The sequence below is a fragment of the Equus asinus genome, chromosome 27 (assembly GCF_041296235.1).
Source record: "Equus asinus isolate D_3611 breed Donkey chromosome 27, EquAss-T2T_v2, whole genome shotgun sequence".
Lineage (NCBI taxonomy): Eukaryota > Metazoa > Chordata > Mammalia > Perissodactyla > Equidae > Equus > Equus asinus.
This window is the reverse complement of record NC_091816.1, coordinates 16,069,463-16,095,467: the sequence shown is the minus strand read 5'-3', so window position 1 is coordinate 16,095,467 and position 26,005 is coordinate 16,069,463. Positions and strand designations below refer to the sequence as shown.

The 26,005-nt window shown below is 37.8% G+C and overlaps 1 protein-coding gene across 1 annotated transcript in view; it reads left to right on the top strand.

Moving 5' to 3' along the window:
• DLC1 (DLC1 Rho GTPase activating protein) overlaps nucleotides 1–26,005 on the top strand; it is a 479,646-nt gene that overhangs the window by 58,889 nt on the left and 394,752 nt on the right. The window lies entirely within an intron of this gene.

Genomic DNA, 26,005 nt, shown 5'->3' with positions numbered 1-26,005 from the left:
CACCGATCAGATCTCCTTGTCAATATGTTAACTTCCACCTATGAGTGGAATCATATAGAGTTCGTCTTTCTCTGACTGGCTTATTTCGCTTAACACAATACCCTCGAGGTCCATCCACGTTGATGCGAATGGGCCAATTTTGTCTTTTTTTATGGCTGAGTAGTAGTCCATTGTGTATATATACCATATCTTCTTTATCCAATCATCAGTTTCTGGGCATGTAGGTTGGTTCCACGTCTTGGCTATTGTAAATAATGCTGCGATGAACATAGGGGTGCAAGGGACTCTTGGGATTTCTGATTTCAGGTTCTTAGGATAGATACCCAGTAATGGGATGGCTGGGTCATAGGGTATTCCTATTTCTAACTTTTTGAGAAATCTCCATACTGTTTTCCACAGTGGCTGTACCAGTTTGCATTCCCACCAACAGTGTATGAGGGTTCCTTTTTCTCCACAACCTCTCCAACATTTGTCGCTCTTGGTTTTGGATGTTTTTGCCAATCTAACGGGTGTAAGGTGATATCTTAGTGTAGTTTTGATTTGCATTTCCCTGATGATTAGCGATGATGAACATCTTTTCATGTGTCTATTGGCCATATTTATATCTTCTTTTGAGAAATGTCTGTTCATGTCCTCTGCCCATTTTTTGATGGGGTTGTTTGTTTTTTTGTTGTTAAGCCGTGTGAGTTCTTTGTATATTATGGAGATTAATCCTTTGTCAGATAAGTGGCTTGTAAATACTTTTTCCCAATTAGTGAGCTGTTTTTTTTGTTTCAATCCTGTTTTCCCTTGCCTTGAAGAAGCTGTTTAGTCTGATGAAGTCCCATTTGTTTATTCTTTCTATTGTTTCCCTCAACTGAGGAGTTATAGTATCCGAAAAGATTCTTTTGAAACTGATGTCAAAGAGTGTACTGCCTATATTCTCTTCTAGAAGACTTATTGTTTCAGGCCTAATCTTTAGGTCTTTGATCCATTTTGAGTTTATTTTGGTGTGTGGTGAAAAAGAATGGTCAATTTTCAATCTTTTGCATGTGGCTGCCCAGTTTTCCCAGCACCATTTGTTGAAGAGACTTTCTTTTCTCCATTGTAGGCCCTCTGCTCCTTTGTCGAAGATTAGCTGTCCATAGATGTGTGGTTTTATCTCTGGGCTTTCAATTCTGTTCCATTGATCTGTGGACCTGTTTTTGTACCAGTACCATGCCGTTTTGATCACTGTAGCTTTGTAGGATGTTTTGAAATCGGGGATTGTGATTCTGCCGGCTTTGTTTTTCTTGCTCAGGATTGCTTTAGCAATTCGCGGTCTTTTGTTGCCCCATATGAATTTTAGGATTCTTTGTTCAATTTCTGTGAAGAGTGTTCTTGGGATTCTGATTGGGATAGCATTGAATCTGTAGATTGCTTTAGGTAGTATGGATATTTTAACTATGTTTATTCTTCCAATCCATGTGCATGGAATGTCTTTCCATCTCTTTATGTCGTCGTCAATTTCTTTCAAGAAAGTCTTGTAGTTTTCATTGTACAGATCCTTCACTTCCTTGGTTAAGTTTATCCCAAGGTATTTTATTCTTTTCGTTGCAATTGTGAGTGGGATTGAGTTCTTTTTCTGTTAGTTCATTGTTAGTGTATAGAAATGCTACTGATTTATGTATGTTGATTTTATACCCTGCAACTTTGCTGTAGTTGTTGATTATTTCTCATAGTTTTTCTATGGATTCTTTGGGGTTTTCTGGATATAAGATCATGTCATCTGCAAACAGCGAGAGTTTTACTTCTTCATTACCTATTTGGATTCCTTTTATTTCTTTTTCCTGCCGAATTGCTCTGGCCAACACCTCCAGTACTATGTTGAATAGGAGTGGTGAAAGTGGGCACCCTTGACTTGTTCCTGTCCTCAGAGGGATGGCTTTCAGTTTTTGTCCATTGAGTATGATGTTGGCTGTGGGTCTGTCATATATGGCCTTTATTATGTTGAGGTACTTTCCTTCTATACCCATTTTATTGAGGGTTTTTATCATAAATGGGTGTTGGATCTTGTGGAATGCTTTCTCTGCATCTATTGAGATGATCATGTGGTTTTTGTTTTTCATTTTGTTGATGTAGTGTATCACATTGATTGACTTGCGGATGTTGAACCATCCCTGTGTCCCTGGTATAAATCCCACTTGATCATGGTGTATAATCTTTTTGATGTATTGCTGTATTCGGTTTGCCAGAATTTTGTTGAGGATTTTTGCATCTGTGTTCATCAGTGATATCGGCCTGTAGTTCTCCTTCTTTGTGTTGTCCTTGTCAGGTTTGGGGATCAGAGTGATGTTGGCTTCATAGAATGTGTTAGGGAGTACTCCATCTTCCTCAATTTTCTGGAATAGTTTGAGAAGAATAGGTATTAAGTCTTCTTTGAATGTTTGGTAGAATTCTCCAGAGAAGCCGTCTGGTCCTGGACTCTTATTTTTGGGAAGGTTTTTGATTACCGTTTCTATTTCCTTATTTGTGATTGGCCTATTCAGATTCTCCATTTCTTCCTGATTCAGTTTGGGGAGGTTGTAGGAGTCTAGGAAGTTGTCCATTTCTTCCAGGTTGTTCAATTTGTTGGCATATAGTTTTTCACAGTATTCTCTTATGATCCCTTGTATTTCATTGGTATCTGTTGTGATTTCTCCTCTCTCATTCCTAATTTTATTTATTTGAGATTTCTCTCTTCTTTTCTTGGTGAGTCTGGCTAAAGGTTTGTTGATTTTGTTAATTTTTTCGAAGAACCAACTCTTTGTTTCATTGATCCTTTCTACTGTCTTTTTTGTTTCAATATTGTTTATTTCTGCTCTTATTTTTATTATTTCCCTCCTTCTACTGACTCTGGGCTTTGTTTGTTCTTCTTTTTCTAGTTCTGTTAGGTGTCGTTTGAGCTTGCTTATGTGAGCTTTTTCTTGTTTAGTGAGGTGAGCCTGTATTGCAATGAATTTCCCTCTTAGGACTGCTTTTGCTGCATCCCAAATGATTTGGTATGTCGTGTTCTCACTTTCATTTGTCTCCAGATAATATTTGATTTCTTCTTTAATTTCTTCAATAATCCATTGTTTGTTCAGAAGCGTGTTGTTTAGTCTCCACATTTTTGCACCTTTCTCTGCTTTTTTCTTGTTGATTTCTAGTTTCATAGCATTATGATCAGAAAAGATGCTTGATATTATTTCAACTCTCTTGTATTTATTGATGTTTGCTTTGGTTCCCAAAATATGGTCAATCCTTGAGAATGTTCCATGTGCACTTGAGAAGAATGTGTAACCTGCTGTTTTTGGATGAAGTGTTCTATATATATCTATTAAGTCCATCTGGTCTAATTTTTCATTTAATTCTATTATTTCCTTGTTGATTTTCTGTCTGGATGTTCTGTCCATTGGTGTTAATGGTGTGTTGAGGTCCCCTACTATTATTGTATTGTTGTTGATGTCTTCTTTTAGTTCTATTAAGAGTTGCTTTACAAATTTTGGTGCTCCTGTGTTGGGTGCGTATATATTTATAAGTGTTATGTCTTCTTGGTGGAGAGTCCCTTTTATCATTATGTATTGTCCCTCTTTGTCTTTCTTTATCTGTTTTGCTTTGAAGTCTACCTTGTCTGATATTAGTATAGCGACACCTGAATTCTTTTGTTCATTATTAGCTTGGAGTATTGTTCTCCATCCCTTCACTCTGAGTCTGTGTTTGTCTTTGGGGCTGAGGTGTGTTTCCTGGAGGCAGCATATTTTTGGGTCTTGTTCTTTGATCCATCCTGCCACTCTGTGTCTTTTGACTGGGGAGTTCAATCCATTTACATTTAGAGTGATTATTGAGATGTGGGGGCCTACCACTACCATTTTATGTCTTGTTTTCCGGTTTTCTTCAATTTCCTTTGTTTCTCGTCCCATGGTTTAATCTGTTCTGATGAAGAGCTGCTACTCTCTGTTGTTGTCCTTCTACTTATCTCCTCTGCTCTTGGTTTTGTAGCCCCTTTCCTTTTTTTCGATTTTTCAGGAATGAGGGTTTTCCTGAGGATTTCCTGAAGAGGAGGTTTTGTAGCAATGAACTCCCTTAATTTTTGTTTATCTGGGAAAGTTTTTATTTCTCCATCATATTTGAAGGATATTTTCGCTGGGTAGAGAATTCTCAGCTGTAGGTTTTTGTCGTTCAGATTTTTGAATATATCATTCCACTCTCTTCTAGCCTGTAAAGTTTCTGCTGAGAAATCTGCTCATAGCCTGATGGGGGTTCCTTTGTAGGTTACATTCTTTTGTCTGGCTGTCCTTAGTATTTTCTCCTTGTCGTTGACTTTTGCTAGCTTCACTACTATACGCCGTGGGGTTGGTCTTCTTGCATTGATAAAGTTTGGAGATCTATTGGCTTCTGTCACCTGAAGATCCATCTCTCTCACCAGATTTGGGAAGTTCTCAGCCATTATTTCTTTGAATAGGCTTTCTGCCCCTTTCTCCTTCTCTACTCCCTCTAGTATACCTATACTCCTTACGTTGCATCTCCTAATTGTGTCTGATAATTCTTGGAGAGTTTCTTCATTTCTTTTTAGTCTTACTTCTCTCTCCTCCTCTGCCTGCAGCATTTCCATATTCCCATCTTCCAAATTGCTAATTCTTTCCTCCATATTATCAGCCCTACTATTCAGTGCATCTAGATTTTTCTTAATCTCCTCTATTGTGTTCTTCATTTCAAGTATTTCTCTTTGGTTCTTCTTTATCGTATCCAACTCTTTCGTGACATAGCTCCTGAACTCGTTGAGTTGTCTATCTGAATTCTCTCTTAACTCACTGAGTATTTTAATGATGGCTGTTTTGAAGTCATCGTCATTTAGGTTATATATTTCATTTTCTTTGGGATTGTTGTCTGTGTATTTGTTGTTTTCCTTCTGTTCTGGAGATTTAATGTATTTTTTCATATTGCTTGATGTTGTAGATTTGTGCCTCCACATAGAGATAGAGATTAATTGCTCCTTCCACTTGTTTCTGCTGGTGTGGTGGGGGAGCAGCTGTTTATACTGCACCAACCAGGAACCCTATCCTCAGTTGCTAACTGGGCCTGGGCCCCTCCTCGTAGTCACAGTGGTCCTTTGGATTCCCTCTTCTGCCGTGGGGGCCATCACGGGGGGGCTTCAGGCTGCTGGTGCCTACTGTTGCAGCCCACCTAGACGTGCTCCCTCCTTGGGGTCTGCAATGGTGTTATGGGCTTTTCCAGCGGCCAGGGGTAGGATCACTTATATTTGCCGCTCCATCACTGTTGGCACCCACAAAATCTCACTTGTCCACTATGGGTCACAGCAGAGCTATTGGCATCTTCTACAGTCTGTGGTTAGCTCATCTAGCTATGCTACTTTTGTCCTGGGGTCTTCCAGCCTTGTGGCTGCTGGATGGATGCTCTCTACTAGTGCTGTGCAGAGGCTTTCGCTGAGGCTGCTGTGAGCCTGTAGGGTTTCCCACTAGGCTACGGAGCTGGGTCGCTGGAACTCCACCCAGCCCCAGTCCTGTTCCCCAGGAACTCGGGGAGCCCTTTGCCCTGACTGGGGGATAGCCTGGGATCCTGATTTCAGTGGTAGCTGGTCAGCTGCTGCCCTGCCTGATATTCTCCTCTCCAGGACCCTCCCGGTGTTGTGGATGCTGGGCGTGGCCCCTCCACTAATGGCAGACAGAGAGTTTTGTCTGCTGCCCGGGTGGAACTCTGGAGCTTCCTCTCCAGGGCATGGAGCCGGCCTCTGGAGCTCCACCCAGCCCCAGTCCTCTCCGAGATCTCTGGCAATCCCTTGCCCGGCCGGGCGGGCAAAGGCAGCTGGGGATCGCCTCGCTCTCTGGGATTCTCTCCGGGACTTTCCCAGAGTTGTGAATGCTGGGAATGGCCCCTCCACTAATGGCAGACAGAGAGTTTTGTCTGCTGCCCAGGCGGAACTCTGGAGCTTCCCCTCCGGGGCGCGGAGCCGGCCTCTGGAGCTTCACCCAGCCCCAGTCCTCTCCAAGATCTCCGGCAATCCCTTGCCTGGCCGTGCAGGCAGTGGCAGCCGGGGGGCCACCACGCCCTCTGTGATTCTCTCTGGGACCCTCCGGGCGCCGTGGACACCAGGCGGGGTCTCCCTGCCAATGGCGGGGCAAGACTCTCCCCGCAGGCTCAAGTGTGTAACTCTAGAGTTTCCCTCTGCAATTAGGAGTAATTGCAAGGGGTTTAGGTAGGGTTCTGGTCACCTGTTTCCACCGTCGCTCCTCTGGTGTGTGCTTGCTCCTGGCCTAGGTGTGTGTTGATCTTCTGGGGGCGTCCGTTGGAAGAAAGCCACTTGCAGGTACTAGGCTGTTCGGTCGGGGTCGGAGAGTTTTCACCTATCTCCACCTCCTCCCAGAGGGAAGTCCGTCCGCCTTCCGATGTATAGTCGCGTGGGTCTCTCAGACACAGGACTGATATATATTAAATCCAGCACACATTCAGAATCTATGGGGTTACCTGAAATTAAAAGTCCTCCAAAACTAGGTTTATAAAGCTCTAATCATTCCTATTTCATTTTGCACACATCTCTGTAAACTGTCTCTCTTCTGGAGTTTTGAAAAATATGCATGTGGCTAATTTTATAAAACTATCTTTCTTCTCTTCACTGCTACATTGGAAAAAATTTTGAAGTTTATCTTAGCTTTGGTCAAGAACATAAAAATAATTGTCTAAATCAGCACTACCTGAAATATTTTTTCTCTCCTATCACCCCATCCTACCCTATTACTTGAGGGATCACTCACCCTATGGGATCTTTAAACGTATAAACTATAAAACCCACCCCCCCCACACACACTCTTCAATTCCTCATCTCCAGGAACAAAAACAAGGATTAAAAGCTATCAACTTACTGACCTACAGAGTTTCTCTATTTAACCTGAAAGTCATTTCCTGGGTGCCCACTACACATCAGTTTCTGACTAGGGGCAGAAGGTCTTCCAGCTTCAAGGGGTAGATTGGAGCAAGGTCATTAAATCTACTTTTCTTTTTCTTTTTTTTTTTTAATTTTTATTTTTTTCGGATGTACATCATATTTCAAATTCTGGATACATTACATCATGTTCAACACCCAAACACTAATTATAGTGCATCCCCTCACATGTGACCCTAATCACCCCTTTTGCCCTCCCCCCTCCCCCCTTCCCCAGTGGTAACCACCAGTCCAATCTCCAATGCTATGTGTTTTTTTCTTTTTTTGTCGTTTTTATCTTCTACTTATGAGTGAGCATAAACCTACTTTTCTTAAAGTAGCTCTCAACTTGCTGATCTCATCTGAGCTTTCACCAAAACACAGTTAGCAGGTCTATTGAACAAAAGCAGAATTAAATATTGCCAGTAATCTATGTAAATAATGGTTATGACCAAATGTGAGAGTAGGATGTGAAATTATTGAAAAGAATAACATTTTACACAGATTTAAGGATAAAGCCTTACCTGTGAAGAAAAAAAGAATGTAAATGACTAGGAAAAAAACGTGTTTAATTGGCCATATATTTTAAGAGTGAGAGGGAAGTATAAATACAGGAAAAATTTTGTAAGATGAAATGATCTTTTGTAGGCAAAATAAAAGACATGGTCAATAACATCATTAGCCACATAGCTAGGGAGCTCGGGAGAGTACTGGTTCTTTGACGAGTACTTTATCCACTCAGAAGGAGTACTGACTGGAATACAGAGAACATATAATCACACCCACTGATACACTACACACAGACACAGTTAGAGTAAGTTCCTCATTTAACTGGCCAAGGACACACACACAAAACTCTGAAGCAAAATGCCCACACAGTATGAGAGTGGATGCAACGTATCTCAGCATTATATCCTGTTCCCTTCAACATCACTAACAAGGGCACACAGCTGCTGTTGACACCATCTGCAAAGAGTAAGGTCTCACCAGATCTCGAAATCCTAATTCTTGAGATATTGCTATTTTTTTATATTCAGTGCTTGCATCACCGTTCCAGAAGTGCCTACCCAGGATAAACGTGTTCCCATTTACAGGCATGTTTAACTGGGTTCTCCAGGTGATCCTGGTAATATCTCTGCTCCCACCTTCCAGCACTTAAGAAGGCCTATTTCCCCACAGCACCTCGGAAGGTTTTATGAAGATTAATGAGATAATCCTTAAGGTTTTATCATTATAAATTATTGTAATTATAAATATTAATTATTTAATAATTAGTTTAAAAAACAATATTAATTCATTTTATTATTACTTCATGGAGTCTCTGTGAGATTTAAATGAGATAGTTGATGTAATATGCCTAGCCCAGAGCCTGGAACATACCTGGCTTCTAAAAGTTAGCTGTTACGATTGTTACTGTTAGGATTCTTCTGGTTGCTGTTGTTATTATATGATCATCATCAATAGTTGCTTTCACTCTGCCCTGATCTTTTGTCTGATTAAGTCTCAGTCTCTTAACCTGTGTGCACTTTTTCCCTGAAACCTTGACTCAAGACTTGAGATTGTTTCACAGCGTAAACAACTTATACTATTTTTGATAGAGGAACTGCATGGGATCCTCAGCTTGCATTTCAAACATTTCCTGGGTTTTATTATGTTCCAGGGGATGACAAAAGAACAATCAATGAGATGCAGTGTTGCCATTCATACTAGTTTACAGCAATATATGTTAGAATGATTAAATCAAGCGCGAACGTTAAACGTACTATGTGGTCAAGTCTATTGTGAGGGTATAAATAACAGAACCAGAGCACAATTACAGAAAGTGAGTCTGGATGTGTTAATGGAAAGACAGAGGTTTTATCCTCCTTGATTTTGTTTTCTTGAATTAAAAACAAGTGAAACCTTTCTAGCTTGAGTTTGTGCTAATATATAGCGGATTAGTGTGTTTTTATTTACTGCTAAGATTTTTGGCTATTTAATGTGCTTAAAACAGAAACTTAGAGATTCAGAAATATACTACCTTATTAATTACATCATTCTCATTTTTTATAGATCTTGTCGAAGTGTATTGGCTGTTTTACAAGAAAGATGTTAATAATTTTGGAATTTTAAGACAAAATTCCCTTATATCTGGTAATAACCAATAATGATCTGTTTTCAAAAAATACGGTAACTTTGGAACAGATTCTTGGGTGCACTGAAACAATTTTTGAAGTGCAGATGGCCAGGTGCTACTTAAAAGGATTAAAAGGAAGAAGATTGAAGATTCTCTAAATACGTGACTTATTTCATCATGTCATATAGATATGCAATATGTCTTCTCCAAAAATTGCCATTGGTTTATAGCTGCGGATTATTGTGCAAGGCTGACACGTGATTTTTAAATCAAGAGGCCCCTGGGATAATGGAATGAGCCTGTGTCAACAGGTAATGTAACCTGGGTTAGTCCTGCCCTGTAATTCAGTAACTGCCTCCCAGGGCTCAAGTCACTTAATCTCTCAGAGCCTCACTATGATCATTTGTAAAATAGAGGATGGGAGTAATTGCTTTTCTGCTTTACATAATTAACAAGAAGTTCCAGTTAAGTACTAAATATGGAGAAGTTTCTTCCTTAAGATTTTCATTCCTCCTTCATTGGAGCCACTCCTAAAAATGCACACATCTTTTGTGTATCGCTCTAACCTAGGTTAAACCAAAGCTTTGAACTCTGTAATTCTGCTCTGTGATTATAACCTGTAGTCCTTAGAATTCGCAACTCCCTCCAGTTTCACCTAGTCACCTCTCATGATGGACCCTGCTAACTTGATTTGCTTCTCTGTGGAATCAGATCCTCTCTGTTATGTATGACATGTACCTCTCATTTCTCATTAATCATGATCTACAACTTAGCTCGACATCATTGGTGTGTAAGGAGGGAGATGCTGTTTACTGTTCTTTGCTATTCTTGTCATTGGTGGTAAAATGATTCTCTTTTGCCCAAAACTAATTTATAAGCTACCTAAGAGCTAGGACACATTTATTATCTCTGCACAACATCCAATATGGACGTAGCATTCTGGGTGTGTCGGGGGCTCAAAAAGATCTTGCTAACAGGATGTAAGTCTGTACCTCTACCCATGAGTAAATGTATGGCTGGTTCCATTAGGCCAAAAAGGAACTATATAGAATGTTGGGTTGTCAAAATCTATTAATCAGGTAAGCAGAGTTATAAATATCAATAGACGTTTTATAAATATTAATAATACACTTCAAAATAGAGTCCACTCCTTTACATAATAATTCCTGATTTTTTGTATCACAATGGATAGCTTTTTGTTTTTTGTTTGTTTGTTTTATGAGTAATCATACCCACTACTTCATTTAAATCTTGCTTACAACCCAGTTTTATAGTTTCTGAGGACAAATGAGTCTTTCCAACAGCTATGTCCCTGGGGCTCACTGTATGAAGAGAATTATTGTTTAGACATATAGTTTAATTTTTAAATGTTGGAATTTGACACTTCAACCTTTTCTTGAGATAGCCGACTCCATTTCTTTATAAACCAGTAAACAATGTAGAGCGGGAGACTCAACCTGTGCCTAAGGTGTGTCCATCCTGAGTTGCAGAAAGACCTGGATAGGCCTGCCTCCATGGGTTTGTATTTGTTTTATAGCTCCCTTGTGAAACCCCATGCTTTCCCCATGCTGTCATTCTGATATCATTCTCTTGAGGACTTTCTTCCCGATGATCTAAAAGTGCACACTCAAGCATGCACACACGCAAATACACACACACACACGCACGTACATACGGACACATCACTATTTAGTCCCTTGCTCTGATTTATTTTTCTTTATAGCAGTTGTCATCACAATATACATATGTCCTTACTTAATGTCTGTGCTCCTCTTAAAATACAAACTCCAAAGGGGAAGGGGCTTTGTCTTGTTCTTGATTTGTGACCAAAACCTCAGTCACTGCCTGGCAGATAACGAACTTTCAGTAAACATGTGTCGAATAAATGAAAATGATTATGAAGAGATAAGACATCTCCTATAACTTGCCAGAAGGTGAGTGAGTGTCAGATGGACTAGGTCAGCCAGAGGAGTGTGGTCCAGTGTTGCACGGGACAGATGAGATGTTCAGCATCAGATCACTCAGATTTTCCTCCATTCCAATCCCTGAGGACTCATGAAGGGGTACAATAGAAAAACTACTTTAATAAAAACTAAGCTCTCTATAGAAGACCAAAAGAATATAATATTGGTAGCATCAGTTCTGCAGGTTTCAGAGCCAAGAGAGAGAAGGCAGTGTCCTTAGGGTTGACAATTGCTGGCTCTGGCTGAGAAAGTGACAAGTAAACCTCTGCATGAGCATATTCTGTGCCTGGTCAGCAGGATTGGTGGGGCGTTTCCTGGAGATCAGTGTCTTAACTTCCACTTAGAATCTGTAGGCTGAAGAGCTGCCTCTTTGCCTCATTTGGAGCAGGAAAGGAGGAAAATGATGCCTGCCATATGGGAGCTGAGAATCTGCAAAACACACGCACCACTTTCTGGGGACTTCCAGAACAGTATGTTCCAGTTTTTATCCCCCAAATTGACATAATCTGCAAGACCCAAGTTATAATGCGCTGAGCCTTCTATTGAACTACAACTGATGAGGAGTGTCTGTGTGTGTGTGTGTGTAAGAGAAAAATACAATATCAACAGAAGATATGATTCTTACCATTAATAAAGTAAAAGGAGGTACAAACATGCCAGGTCTTAACATCCTCATTGTGTGTGTGTCAAAAATGGTGAGGAGATACAGTTCAGTCAACTAGGCCGATCAAGGAAAGGTTTCTAGAGAAATAGGTAAGATATCCTGTAATTATGGGAATAAATGGAAAAAGAGTCAATTGAATAAGACCTAAAAAGCTTGGAAAGAATTTGGGGATAATACTCAGAAAGACGACATTAAGAAAGGAGACGTAAATAATCAGAATTAGATGAACATAGTAGATAAAATATTTGTGATGGAGATTTTAGGCATCCCCTTTGGAAATCCATGGTTTTGATTCTTGGTCCCCACCGTCTACTGTTGGTTTCTTAAGTGCTTAGAAACTCAGCTCTTCATCCCCCAAAAGGTGGTCTAATATTGTCTACTTCTCATGATTATTTGGGAAGATTAAAGCAGTTAACATAAATGAAAATTACAACACGATACATGGGAGTTGGAATTAATATTTAGTCCCTCCCACTCCTTTTACAGATGAGAAAACTGAGACCCAAAGAAATTATTTGGCTGGAACCACACAGATGGTTGTTGACTGAAACTTCATAATATTTTAACTCTTTTTACATATACTATTTCTACTACATTTCAAATATAGTCTGTCCTACCGTTATTGAAGTATTATGTGCTCACTATGGAAAATTTAGAAACTAAAAATGAGAGAACATAGAAATATATCACCAAGGTTCTAGTACTCAAAGACAATTGCTGTTATATTTTGATACATTTTTCCAGCGTTTCTCTCTATGGATAGATTTTTATGAGTTTTTGTTTTTACATTGTGGTGGTTTTATTGCCTCCTGCTAATATTAATTAGTACTCTAATGTAAGCATCACTAATGGCACATAAAATTTCAACTAATGCATACTCCAAGTTTATCTGACAATTATTCAATAGGTTATTTCCAGTTTTTCACATGGAAATACGTTATCATAAAAGACTTTGAATACAATTTGGAAATAATTGACATTTAAAGTATTTATTCCTTCTATTCACTTTATGCCTTTCAATTTGCATAATTGAAAGATGACAGGTTACTATTGAGAGGAACTTTGTAAATGGCTGAGGACAGGAGTTTAGAGATGGAAGGATGAGAATCAACAGGGTGCGAAATTGCAGTGAGGAGTGTAACACGCACAAATGGAAAGGCAGTGGTTGAGAGCTTGTGCTTTGAAGTCCGACACACTTTCCAATGTGAGAACTTTGACAGGTTAGTTAGGCCCCTCAGCGTCAGTTACCTTATCTACACAGGGAGCGTATTAATAGATCCTAGTTCCCAGGATTGTTGTCAGGCTTAAATAGCAACCTCGTACAGTCCTGAGAATGGAGCCTGACAATTAGTAACCACTTCATGCGTATCCTTTATGATTCCCAAGGTTTTAGTAACAAAAAACAGAGTCAGGAATTACAGTTCCAAGTGGAGACAGGATTGAAGGATGGCTTCCTTATTTTAGGAGAAGTTGAAGAGCATGTTAAGTATAGAAGGAAAAAAACAGATTGAGAGGGATGCTGAGAGATAGGTCATCCTTAAAATATCCTTTAGATAGTGTGGCAGAATCAGATTCACAACCTTTCCCCAGTATCCCCTTTCCCCTTCGTTTTCTTATTCCCAATCCATCTCATTGAGCTAGGTAGTTCAATGGTTATTGCCTCATGGGAAGATGTTTTAGGAGAAAGCAAGTCTTTTTTGGCTTTTGCAAAGAAGACTTCAAAAGCCTTATTTATTTATTTTTTGCCTCTTTGGCTCTAATTGGGCCTTACTGGAGTTAGAGCATAGACAAAAGATTTTGGGGAAAAATATCGTAGGCTAGAGTTAAGCTTCTGCCTTGAGACAGAAAGAACTTTCCTTGGGCTGGGAGGAGAAAGCCTTGTCACTAACTAGCTGAGTGACTGGATCAGTCACCTAAGCTAATCAAAGTTCTAGAACTGGATCTATTTTAAAAAGTAGAAGAAATATGTATATTTTTCTTTTTGTAATATATGATGTCTTTCTAAAAATAAGTGTGCAAAATATTTTGATTCATCTTATTTAGAGATAGCAGAGCTGAGAATGGCTCATAGGTTCACTGTACATAGCACCAATATTTATTTAGAAGGAAGGATAAAATTTCATACCCACCTTCACTGACTTTCCCCCAGGAATTTTAGCAAGAGAGAAGGGATAATTCATTAAATTCCATCCACCACCATCATCATCATCATCATCATTATTACTTCTACTGCTATTACTTATAGACATTGAGTTTCTAGTATCAAGTTTTCCTTTAAATGCAACTCAATGAACATTGCAAACTTGTAAAGTGCTGTATTAATCTGCCTGGACCGCGATAACAAAATATCATAGACTGCGTGGCTTAAACAACTGGCATTTATTTCTCTCCGTTCTGGAGGTTGGAAAGCACAAGATCAAAGTGCTGGATGATTTGGTTCCTGACCGGGGCCCTCTTGCAGGTGTGCAATGACCACCTGTGTGCCCTGTGTCCCCACATGGCAGAGGGAGAGCTCTGGTGTCTCCTCCACTTCTTATAAGGGCATTAATCGCATCATTATGTCCATGAAGGGCCCCGTCTTCATGGCCTAATCTACACCTAATTATCTCCCAAAGGCCTCATCTCCAATTACCATCATATTGGGGGTTAAGGCTTCAACATACGAATTTGGAGTTGGGCGGGGGGGTGGGGCACAGTTCAGTCCACAGCAAATGCTAAAATACTTACATACAAAGTTTCAAAAAGAAAAATAAAACCAAGCAAACTACATTTGGTGACTCCAATATTAAATTCTGTAATAGTTTGGATCTGAAACTAGATTTTGTTTGTATTTGAAAATCTTGATAGAACACACTCTTCCTTTCCTTATTAAAATAGGAGTATTAATGTAAAATTGGAACAATATGTCATCTGATTTACTGTAGTTTGGGTCAAGTGGTGAAAGAACTATTCAGACAACCTGCCAGGTTCTGTTAGGTTACACCCAGTGCTTCACGGTTTAAGACAAACGCAGGCTGAAATTTTGACTCATAGGCATGTGGTCTGGCTCAAGGATATGCTACATGTTTCTGGAAACACATACACACACACACACACACACACACACACACACAGCCAAGAAACACAGAAATGTCTTCAGAGAATGAAACCAAAAACCAGAAACTCAGTATCTTGTCCCACCAATTTCCGCCATCCATTAGAGAAGCAACTAGGTATTTCCTTTGTGGTTTGCATTTCAAGGAATTTTTAAAACTCAGCAGTAAGTTTCTCTTTGTATCATCTCTTAATTCTATTTCTCTTAAGAAATGGATGTGCTCACCTTATGACACCAGCAGGTTGGTAGGTAAGCATAGAGGACTTAGAGAAAACAGGATATAGACAGGATATAAAAAGGATAGGGGAAAAGAACATTAATACTTTCACTAGTCAACTCCAGATAAGGTTGCAAAATAGCCCTCATTTTTCTACTTTTACTTTCCATCTCTCAGGTGCCATCTAGTTTCCCATAAACCCCAAGAGTGTCATTATAGACCAACTGCTCAACCCCACTGTGCATAGATGTGCCTCTTGTGCTAAATTACTCCCTGTTTATCCCCCACCTTCTCCCCCACAACCCACACTAATCAAAATTCCTGTTCTTTCCAATGTATGGATAGGAGGAAAAAGATCTACTTAAACTAATGCTCACAGGTGATTTCCTGATAGCTTTCCATCCTTTTTTTCCCTAGCTCTTAACTATGTAGTGTTAGGAATAGAATTATAAGTAAGACATGGTCTTGAACTCACAATATGAGAGGCAGATGTGATTCAACTGTGTATGCAGGATGTAATATATATTTACAATATAGGAGAAACGAAGGTTCCGGCAGCGACATCCCCCTTGATTTCTAGGATTTAGCTGTTTCATCTTTCTGGCATGATAGGTGTTCTTTTTTGTTTATTTATTTGCCTTCTTCCACCTGAAATTCTTCTCTTAGTTCAGGGGATGATCTTCCTAAATGTAAGAGATCAGTCTTTAGTTTATGGCACACCTGTAGCCGATCTTCCTTTTAATATTACCCAAACAAGAGGCATGTTTGAATAGAGGTATAAATAAAGTGTTGAGAGAAAACAGAGAAGAAAGAAACTAAGTATAATTTCTGGGTCATCTGGGAAAGCATTTACAGAAAAGCAGACATTAGAGTTAGCCCTTACGATAACAAAAATTTGGAGAGAAATGTTAAAACGACCTTCACTTAAAATGGAAAACAAAACAATACCAAATGCTTATAGGGTGCCATACATGTCTTTATACTTACAAAAATTATCTGATTACAAAGTAATTGTTACAATTATCTTTACATTGTCACCATTATGTTCAAAATCCTTAACAACTTTGGGTCTTGCTGTAGGTGTTCAAAAAGTTGTGTTTGATCTTTTTTTTTTCTAATCAGCACTTGTAAAAAAATAGATTAATGCTAACAAAACTACTTGACACATTTTAAGAAAAATATTGCTTCTAATTCACTTATTTCATTTGCTTATGTATCTTGCACATTCTGTGGTTTCTATCTTCTTGGTTTTTAGCAACAATTATCATTATCTTCCTATCTAGAAGAGAAGCAAGTCATTATCTTAATATGGCTATTCAGACATAAGCTAAAACAATTTTTCGCACATGGAAATTTTTGAACATACGTGTTAGTGATAGAATAATTTTCCTTCAAGAGCTTCAGTATCATCATATCAGCTTCCCTGACTCGTAGCCCAAAGAAAACAGTCATAGAAACCATCACTCAGGGGTTTCTGTCTCCAAGTTCAGTGGGCCTGTTACTCAAACCGACTTTGCATGTGGAATTGTTTTCGTCCTAAACTTTAAAGTCAAATGTCTGTGTTTTTGATAGTTCACACTTTCTACTTAAAACCCAAAATATTATTTTAACTCATTAAAAAGCTTGCAGCCCAGCAAGGTCCCAAATAAAATAGCTTCTGTGTTTCTGGGATTCATTTGTCTACATAGGAACTTGGCCACTGTAACAGACACTCGACTTTGGCCCACGGATAACTAATATAAGCAGAGGAAACTCTGCTATATTTTATCCCACAATAAGATTATTTTAGTAGTGAAATTCAACCTTCCAACATAAGGATAGGAGAAACCTATTATGACACATGTTTTACAAACTCTTTCAAACTATTTTTCTAACATTTGAATTTTGGCAAAGTTTTTACTACATTCTGCCCAACATATTTTTCTCCAACTTAAAATGAGATATGCAATTTCACAAAAACTTTAATTTTACAGTTTTTTTCAGTTTTCTTTTTTCATACTAAATGGAAACCTGGTCATTGAAATTCATGAAAGAAAACACTGTTGTATGTTGTTTTATCCAAGAATATAATTAAGAGCAGGCTGTAGAAGTGACACTATATAAATGTGAATATGTCTGATTGGATACTGAACAGAACACCAAAGTTTTTCAAGAGTTTGATAAAGAATTGTTTATGTTCTTTCAGTTCTAATTGTGTCCTTTATTTCTAATGGTTAACACATCAGTTCTACCAAGGCTGATAATCTATAAGTGAAATAATGATTTCTACTGCATGCCCAAGCAAGCATATGCACTGAAATGTTTACACTTAAAATTGGGTGAATTCAGTTGTTAAACCTTTGGATAATACTTAGCTAATACTCATTTCAAACATAAATGATTATTCTACTGGTATGTAGGGTTTAAACTGGATAATCCTTAAAAATTCCAGGAGCAGGGTAACCTCTGTTCCAAGAAAATATTAGGTTGCTTAGTAGGAATCCGCTGAAACTAAGATCTCTCTAAAGATATGCCTGCTGTTTATATATAATAGATGCTATTTCATTCCCTCTTGCCGGAGTAATGGTGAAAATTTTTCAGTTGTCTGGATCTTGATCAGGTGCTTCATCAATAAAATCATTACAAGAAAAAATAATACACGTTCTTTTAAAATGGACCTACCAAAATGGACCATATGTTTGGTCATAAGACAAGTCTCAATAAATCAAAAAAAAATCAAATTATCCATAGTATATTCTCCAACCTTAATGGAATTAATTCAGAAATCAATAACAAAGATAACAAGAAAGCAACAAACCATTATCCCTTTTGAACATAGATGCAAAAATTCTTAACAAAAGTTTATCAAATTAAATTCAGTAATATATAAAAGATAATAATACATCATGACAAAATATGGTTTGTCCCAGGAAGGCAAGATTTGTTTAACATTTGAAAATCAGTTGATGAAATGTGCCATTATTAACAAACTGAAAAAAAAATCCTTTATGCAGACTTAAAAATAAAAATCCTGGGGCCGGCCCCATGGCCGAGTGGTTAAGTTTGTGTGCTCTGCTTCGGCAGCCCAGGGATTCACCGGTTCGAATCCTGGGCGCGGACATGGCACCACTCATCAAGCCATGCTCAGGCGGCGTCCCACATGCCACAACTAGAAGGACCCACAACTAAAAATACACAACTATGTACCAGGGGGCTTTGGGGAGAAAAAGGAAAAATAAAATCTTTAAAAATAAAAAATAAAAGCCCTATTCATAAAAATATTTTTTGGATTCTGATATACTTTCCTGATTTTAAAAAATGCTCTTCGCAAATTAGAAATAGAGTAGGGCACAATTTCTCCAACTTGACTTCATCAACATTTTGGGTCAGATAACTATTTGTTATGGGAAGCTGTCTTGTGAATTGTAGTATGTTTTGCAGCCAGGAGCAGCACTGTGTGCCAGTTGTGACAGCTAAAAATATTTCCAACATTTCCAAATGTCCATGGGGAGCAAATCACCCCCAGCTGAGAACAACTGGAATAGAGGGAACGTCCCTAACTTCATAAAGGGCATCTACAAAAAAACCTTGCAGCTAACATCATAATTAAGGCTAAAAGACCAAATGCTTTTTCCCTCAGATCCAAAACAAGGCAAGACCATCCACTTTCACCAATATTATTCAACACCATAGTGCATATTTTAGCCTGTGGGGAAAAAAAAATCAAAAAAGTAAATAAAAAGCATTCAGATTGAAAAAGAAGCAGCAAAACCATCTTTATTCACATACAACATGATCAGCTTTGTAGAAAATCTTAGGGATCTTCAAAAAGCTACTAGAAATAGTGAGTTTTGCAAGTTTTCAGGATATGAATCAATGTACAAAAATGAATTGTGTTCTATATAATACAATAAACAATTGGAAATGGAAATTTTTAAAAATATCATTTACAATAGAATCAAAAACATGAAATACTTAGAGATAAATCTGACAAAAATGTGCAAGACTTCTACAGTGAGAAGTACAAAATGCTGCAAAGAGAAATTGAAAATGTATATAAAAGAAGTGATACACTGTGTTCATGGAACAGAAGGCTCAGTATTATTAAAATATTAATTATCTCCCAATTGATCTAAATAGCAAATTGATCGAAATCCCAACAGATTTTTTTGTAGAAATGCACAAGCTGCTTCTAAAATTCATATGGAAATACAATGGTCCTAGATTATCCAAAACAACATTGATAAAGAAGAACAAACTTGGAATATTTATAACACTTGATTTCAAAACTTATTGTAAGGCTACGATAATCAATACAGTGTGGTATTGCATAAGAGATAAACAAATACATCAACGGAACAGAATAGAGAGTCTGGAAATAGAACCACATATGTTTGGTCAATTGATTCTTGTTAAAGGAACAAAGACAATTCTGTGGAGAAAAGATTGTCACAAATAGTGCTAGGACAACTGGATATCCACATTCCAGGGAAAAAAAAGAAACGAACTTTGGTCCATACTCTTGTCATATAAAAAAATTAACTCTAAATGTCTCAAAGAACCTAACTGTAAAATCTAAACCCATCACACTTCTAGCATAAAACATTTGTGATCTTAGATTAGGCAATGAAACCTAATTTCTTTGCCATGAGACCACAAGCACAATCCATAAAAGAAAAAGACTGACAATTGTTCATTTATCAAAAGTAAGAACTTCTACTCTCCAAAAGCCACTGTTAAAAAAATATACAGACAAATACATAGGGATAAAATATTTGCAAATCACTTGATAAAGAACCCATATGCAGAATATATAAAGATGTCTCATAACTCAATAATAAGGAAACCAACAACCCAATTTTTTTTTAAAAGGACAAAACATTTAAACGGACACTTCACTGAAGATATACTGATGACAAATAAGCGTGGGAAAAGATGCCTACATTATTAATCATTAGGAAATTGCAAATTAAATCACAATGAAATGTGACTAAGCATCCATCAGAAAGGCTAAAATTAAATTGATCATACCAAGTGTTGTCAAATCTGTGTAACAACAAAAATTCTCAGAAACTTCTGGTGGAAATATAATATGGAACATCCACCTTAGAAAACACTTTGTTAGTTCTTGAAAAAGTTAGAAATATGTCTATCAAATGACCCGGCCATTCACTCCTAGGTATTTATCCAAGGAAATGAAAGAATAGGTGCATACAAAGACTTGTACGTGAATGTTCATAGGAGCTTAATTTGTAATAGTCAAGTACTAACTTTGTCCCAATGTTATTGTCCCAAAAGTCGATTAACAGGTGAACGGATAAACCAACTGTGGTTTATCCCTACAACGGAACACTACTTAGCAATATAAAGGAATGCACTGTTGAAACATGCAACAACGTGGATGGATCTCAAATAATTATGCTAAGTGAAAGAAGCCAGAAGAAAATACATACATATGATTTCATGTAAATAAGTATCTAGGAAATTTCAACTGATCTGCAGTGACAGAAAGCAGAACAGTCATTGCTTGAGGTCGGAGAGGGAGAAAAGAGCAAAGGGGAGGGATGACAGAGGCATGAGGAACCTTGGAGGTGATGGGGACGTGCATTATTTTGATCGTGAGGATGGTATCACAGTGTATGCATTTGTCAAAAGCAATCAAATGGCACACTTTAAATATGTGCAGTTTGTTGTGTGTCAATTATATCTCAATAAAGGTATTAAAATACATATGAGAAACGCCAAAAGCAACTGAAATCTAGAAGGACTGAAAGAGGAATTGAAAAATAAAAATGAAGAAATTAGGAAAAGGACTCAGAACTAGAAAACAACAAAAATACACTACCAGAAGTTGAGAGAAACACAAAAGCTATACCTTTCTTTGCAACCTTAAGGGATGGAACTGGAGTGAGAGTCCAGTGTCAGGGGAAAAGGTCCTCCTGAACCTGGCAGTACCAGGTTTCATCAGAGAACAACAGGAGGTGGGTTTATGTATTGAATAACACAGAAAAGCAGGTTTACAAAATTTTTGCGTTTTTCTCTTCCTTTAATATCATCTAGTTAACCAATTATCTATTATGGGTAATTTTATGTGACTAAGAACAACAGAAAATAATTTTAAATTGAATAGCAAGCAAAACTGTAATAGTGGTTAGCTGAAGTTTGCTGAGTGACTAACAGACTCGTGATATCTAATATCCACTAAAATTTTCACATGTATCATACTCCTATCTAAAATCAGTCTCCATGCTCTAGGTCCCAAGTTCTCTCTCCTACTCAAAAATCCTCTCCCATACTTTTCCACTCTCTTTTCTACATCATCATTCTCCTCCCCTTGGGAAAATACCATACCGATTACAAAACAAAACAAAAATTTGCAAACAGACTCTTATTCTCCCATCCTAATAAAACCTTCACACGATCCCAGTTACCCCGTCATTTCTTTGCTTCTTTTTGCAGTACAGCTTCAAAAGAATTGACTCTACTTGTGTCTCCAATTCCTTTCCTCAAAGTCTCCTTTAAACTATGCTACTAAGCCTGATGCTTTTGTCCATAGAGTCTCTGAACTTGTTCCTGTCATTATCACCAGTGGCATCTACATTATTAAATCCAGTGGCCAATCAGCTCTTTCTCCTCTTACTTTCTCTATTTACATTTAGTCTCTTGAGGATCTCATTCAGTCTGTTGCTTTCAATTGCCGCTATATGTTTCACTCCCAAATTGATTTCTCCAGCCGAAACCTCTCTTCCAAACTTGAATTCATATATGCAACTGCCACCTTGACATTTCTATTAGAAATGTTTAACAGACATCACCAATGTAATGTGTCCAAAACTAAAATCCTGCTCTCTACCACGCAAATCTCACTTCACCTCCAAGCTTCTCTTTTAGTTGATGGCAGCTCCCTCCTTGAGTTGCTCAAGAAGCTTTTTTGACTTTCCTTTTCCTCTTGCATAGCAAATTTCATTCTTCAGGAAGCACTCTTGGCGCTAAACACCAAAAAGGAAGTTCACATCTGACCTTTCTCATCGCCTCCCTCTGAGCCACCCTGCGTGTCTCTCACCTGGATTACCATAGTGACCTCCCTACCCAGTCTCCTTGCTTTGGCCCTTAATTCCTTTCAGCCTGCTATTAACACAGCAGCCAGAGTAACCCTATTAAAATGTAAAGCAGACCTTGCCGCTCCTCTGCTCAAAACTTTACAAGGGCTCCACTCATCACTCAGAGTCAAAGCCAAAGTCCCTACCAGACACGCCCTAACCCCTTCCTCCTTCCCTCCCTGAGTGCGTCGTCTAGTCCTCTAGCCCTTTCTCCTTCCATCAGGGCCACACGGATCCCCTTGCTCTTTTTGGAGACTACCAGGCACTCTCATCCTTGGGACCTTGTTTACTCTGCTGGAACTCTGCAATGTCCAGATATCTATATGGTCGTCTCTCTCACCCTTTTAAAATCTGTACTAAAAAGTCCCCCTGGGAGACCTACCCTAGTATCTCTTATTTAATTCTGTAACATGGTTGCCCCTCAACCCTTGCTCCTCATACTCTTTATCATGCTGTGCACTTTCTATTTTCCCTGGTAATTATCTATCTACTAGACAATTTACATATTTATAACGTTTAGTGTTGATTACCAACCCCCTAGCTCCTATTTAAGCTTCTTGAGGGCAAAGTTCTTTTGGTTTTTGTCTGGTTGTGGTTAGTGATATATCCCAAGTGCGTAGAACAGTACCGTGAGTATAGTAAATAGTCAGTAAACGTCACCCGAATGTGTGGATGGGTATTAAGTATGCTCACTTTGTATGTATACTGAGGTCCTCCAGTGATTCCATGTTAAAGAGAAAAAGACTAAAGGAATACTTGTATTTTAACAGAAATTAACATACACAAGCCTCTATGGTAGAGTACGGGAGAAGGAGTCAGGTAGAATGACTCTGAAAGGGCAGAGACTTAATTGGAGCAGAGATTTTACTAAGGAGAAGGAATCTGGACTGGCATCGAGGAGTCTGGTCATAGGTTTTTCCCACTTTCCCCAGGTGAACAGATGGTGTAAGAGACCATGTGAGGCCCCACTTGAAAGAACTGTAAAAGACACTAGAGAGAGTGTGGGCTCTAAATCAACAGTGAAGAAGGAGCACTTTTGAGTAGACTGAAGACGCAAGGATATTTTTTAGCCATGAAATGATAATTTCAGAGAATATTACAACAGCGCTTAGCAAAGATGCTGAAATGTGCCACATGGTGATGTTGGCTTAAGTTTTCATAGTGTGACATAGAAACAACCTCAGCTTCTACTGGCTGGGCACATCAGACCTCTCTAAAATGAGTCTTATATGGCTTGGAGTCTTCATGCTTCTAAGAGTATCCTGGCCCTATTGAACAGGCAGGAACATGCATCAGTTTCTAGGATCATATATACTCTTACTTCTGTGCCAAGATAATTTTTCTGCTACATGGAAAGTTTATGTTTTCAAAGCTATTTGAAATTTATCAAGATACTTTTTTTTCCAAAGTTATTCTTGGGTTGTAATCATTTTCAATGAAAGGAAGCAATAAACATAATAATCTAAGAAGCAGTTACAATTGGTTTTGGAAAATTTATATGCTTTTGATCCTTTTGTTAGTTCAACATCAAACTTAATTGTGTTCCTATAATGAATACACTGGGTGAATAATAAATGTCTAGTGAAAGTAGAGTGTCAAAAGTGTGACAAAGTTGATTAAAACAGCTAATAATGCACATGCAGATTATTAAATACAAACTAAAAACTTGCATTTTTTTTTTCCTACACGGGTGTATGTCTATTGAAATGAATCTATTGGAAGAAAGTACATCTAAAAACTACTGAAAACGTTAACCAGAAATCCTAAGTGCATTCTATTTTTATTGTTTTGACATATACGTGGTAACTCCAACAAGCTGCAAGCAAAGTTGTTAAATACAGATTTTTGGAGGATCAGTTTTCATAGACAAAGTGCTCCTACGTTTATTCCACTAACCGTACATGTGTGGACGCTTCAAAAGTGCTTTAAAGGCCTTCATTCTCTTTATAATTTTAAGTTCACTACTCTTATGATACTGTTTCTTTATCAAAATGGACAGAATAAAAGCCTACTTACATTCACAATATCACAAATGTTAAATGTGGGTGTGGAATTAATGATGTTCACTAATCAATTTATAAAGAGTAGGACATTCTTTTCAAAAGATAGGTCTCACTTTACAGTCAAAATTTTGTTGGATTACATTAGACTCATTGAATAATTCTTTTAAAAAAGCCCAGATTCAAATTTCCTGAAGACGGCTGGGGATTGACTTGTCAATCACAGGCGATGTTATTATTTAGATCATAGGAGGTTGGAAGAAAGTTGATCTTCACAATAAGTTTTAATCCTCATTTTACCACTTTCTTTTCTTAAAAGAAAAGTATATAATTGCTCCACCAATAAAATTATTGCAAATGCATACATTTAATGCTGAGTTCAATAACCAGATTCTTTAAAACGTCATCACAGAAGACAGATGTAGACATGGTAAAGAACAATAATTTAAATAGTAAAAAATAATTCTAGTTAGCAGTGAATACCATTGGCTTGACATAGACTATCATCTCTAATTTTAAAAAAATTTTTGATCCAGAGGCTAAAGCGGAGGCTTACACAGGTTAAGCAACTTGCACTGGGTCATCATGCTTGTTGGTTTTGGAGCCAGACTCCTATCCTGATACTTTGTAACTGCCTCTATACCGTATTTTCTTAGCTGATCTAGTCTAGAGCAATAGGCACTTAAGGGAGTATGTATTCAGATTTAGAAGTAGAAAGGAGAAGGGGCCAAACATTTTGGACCCTTTCTATGTGCCTGACACTATGTTAAATATTTAGGAAATTATCTCCTTAATTACCCTTATACTCGTATTTGGTAAAGACTTCATGAGGATATAAGTCCTGAGGTTTGTTTGGAGCCAGGTAAATGAAGGATGAAAAATAAATGAGTAATTAAAGATTTGGGAAGTAATCCTCTAATAATAGAATAAGGATGAATTCTTATTTGCTTAGGGAAGAGCACATTAAGGAGAAAATTACCAATAAGAGTGTCTAGATATCTAAAAAGGCATTTATAAATGTATGTGAATAGAGTTTTGTTATTTCCTCAGGCCAATGTAAACAAAAACAAGGCTAAATTATATAAGGCGGGATTATAGAACTCATGAGGAGACTCCGGCTGAGAAGAATTAACAGAGTGTTAATATTTATTGAGCGCCCACTATATACTAGAGGCAGAGATAGAGATAGAGATGGAGATAGAGATACGCAAGTTATTTTAGGAAAGAACTGACATCAGTTCTCATTCCATTCTGCTCCACTGTTTTCCTAAGGGAAATAAATATAAATTTATAAATATATGTGTGTATAAAGTTGATCTTGCTTTCCAATCTGCAAGTTATGTGGAATTGTCCCCATTTTTAAAGAGGAATGTGAAACTCAGAGAGTTTCAGAAGCCCTCCCAATTTCACACAGCAACTAATTGGGAGACAAGAGAGGCAGCTGAACTCTGATAGGGAGGGGAAAGGCACAAAATGTAGAGTTAGAAAATCTGGGTTCCAATGTGGACTTGGCCACTTTCCATCATTTGATTGTGAGAAAATTACTTCCATAAATTTCTAATACTTTATCTGTAAAAGCAAAATAAGAATACACACAAAGATTATTGGGAAGATTAATTGGGCATAGTGTCAGTGGAAGTATTTTAGATATGAATATAAATAACTTTTTAAAGAATTTATGAAAGCATGGACTTCCTTCTTGCCGTATGGTTAAAGGTTAAATAAAAGGCATCTAAATGCTTATTTTTTAATCAGTAATGTTTTGATATAAACTCTTAAAAATTTCTTCTGCCCACATGTTTTTATTTGAATGCTTCTCATCTTCAAATCCATGCGCAATATGCTATTCTTGCCATTTAATATTTCTCTCATAGTCCATGCTTTGCGTTAATTTTGAAAGATTTTAATTAGCCAATAAGAAAAGAAATAGTAGCTGTAACATCATATTTCTTTGT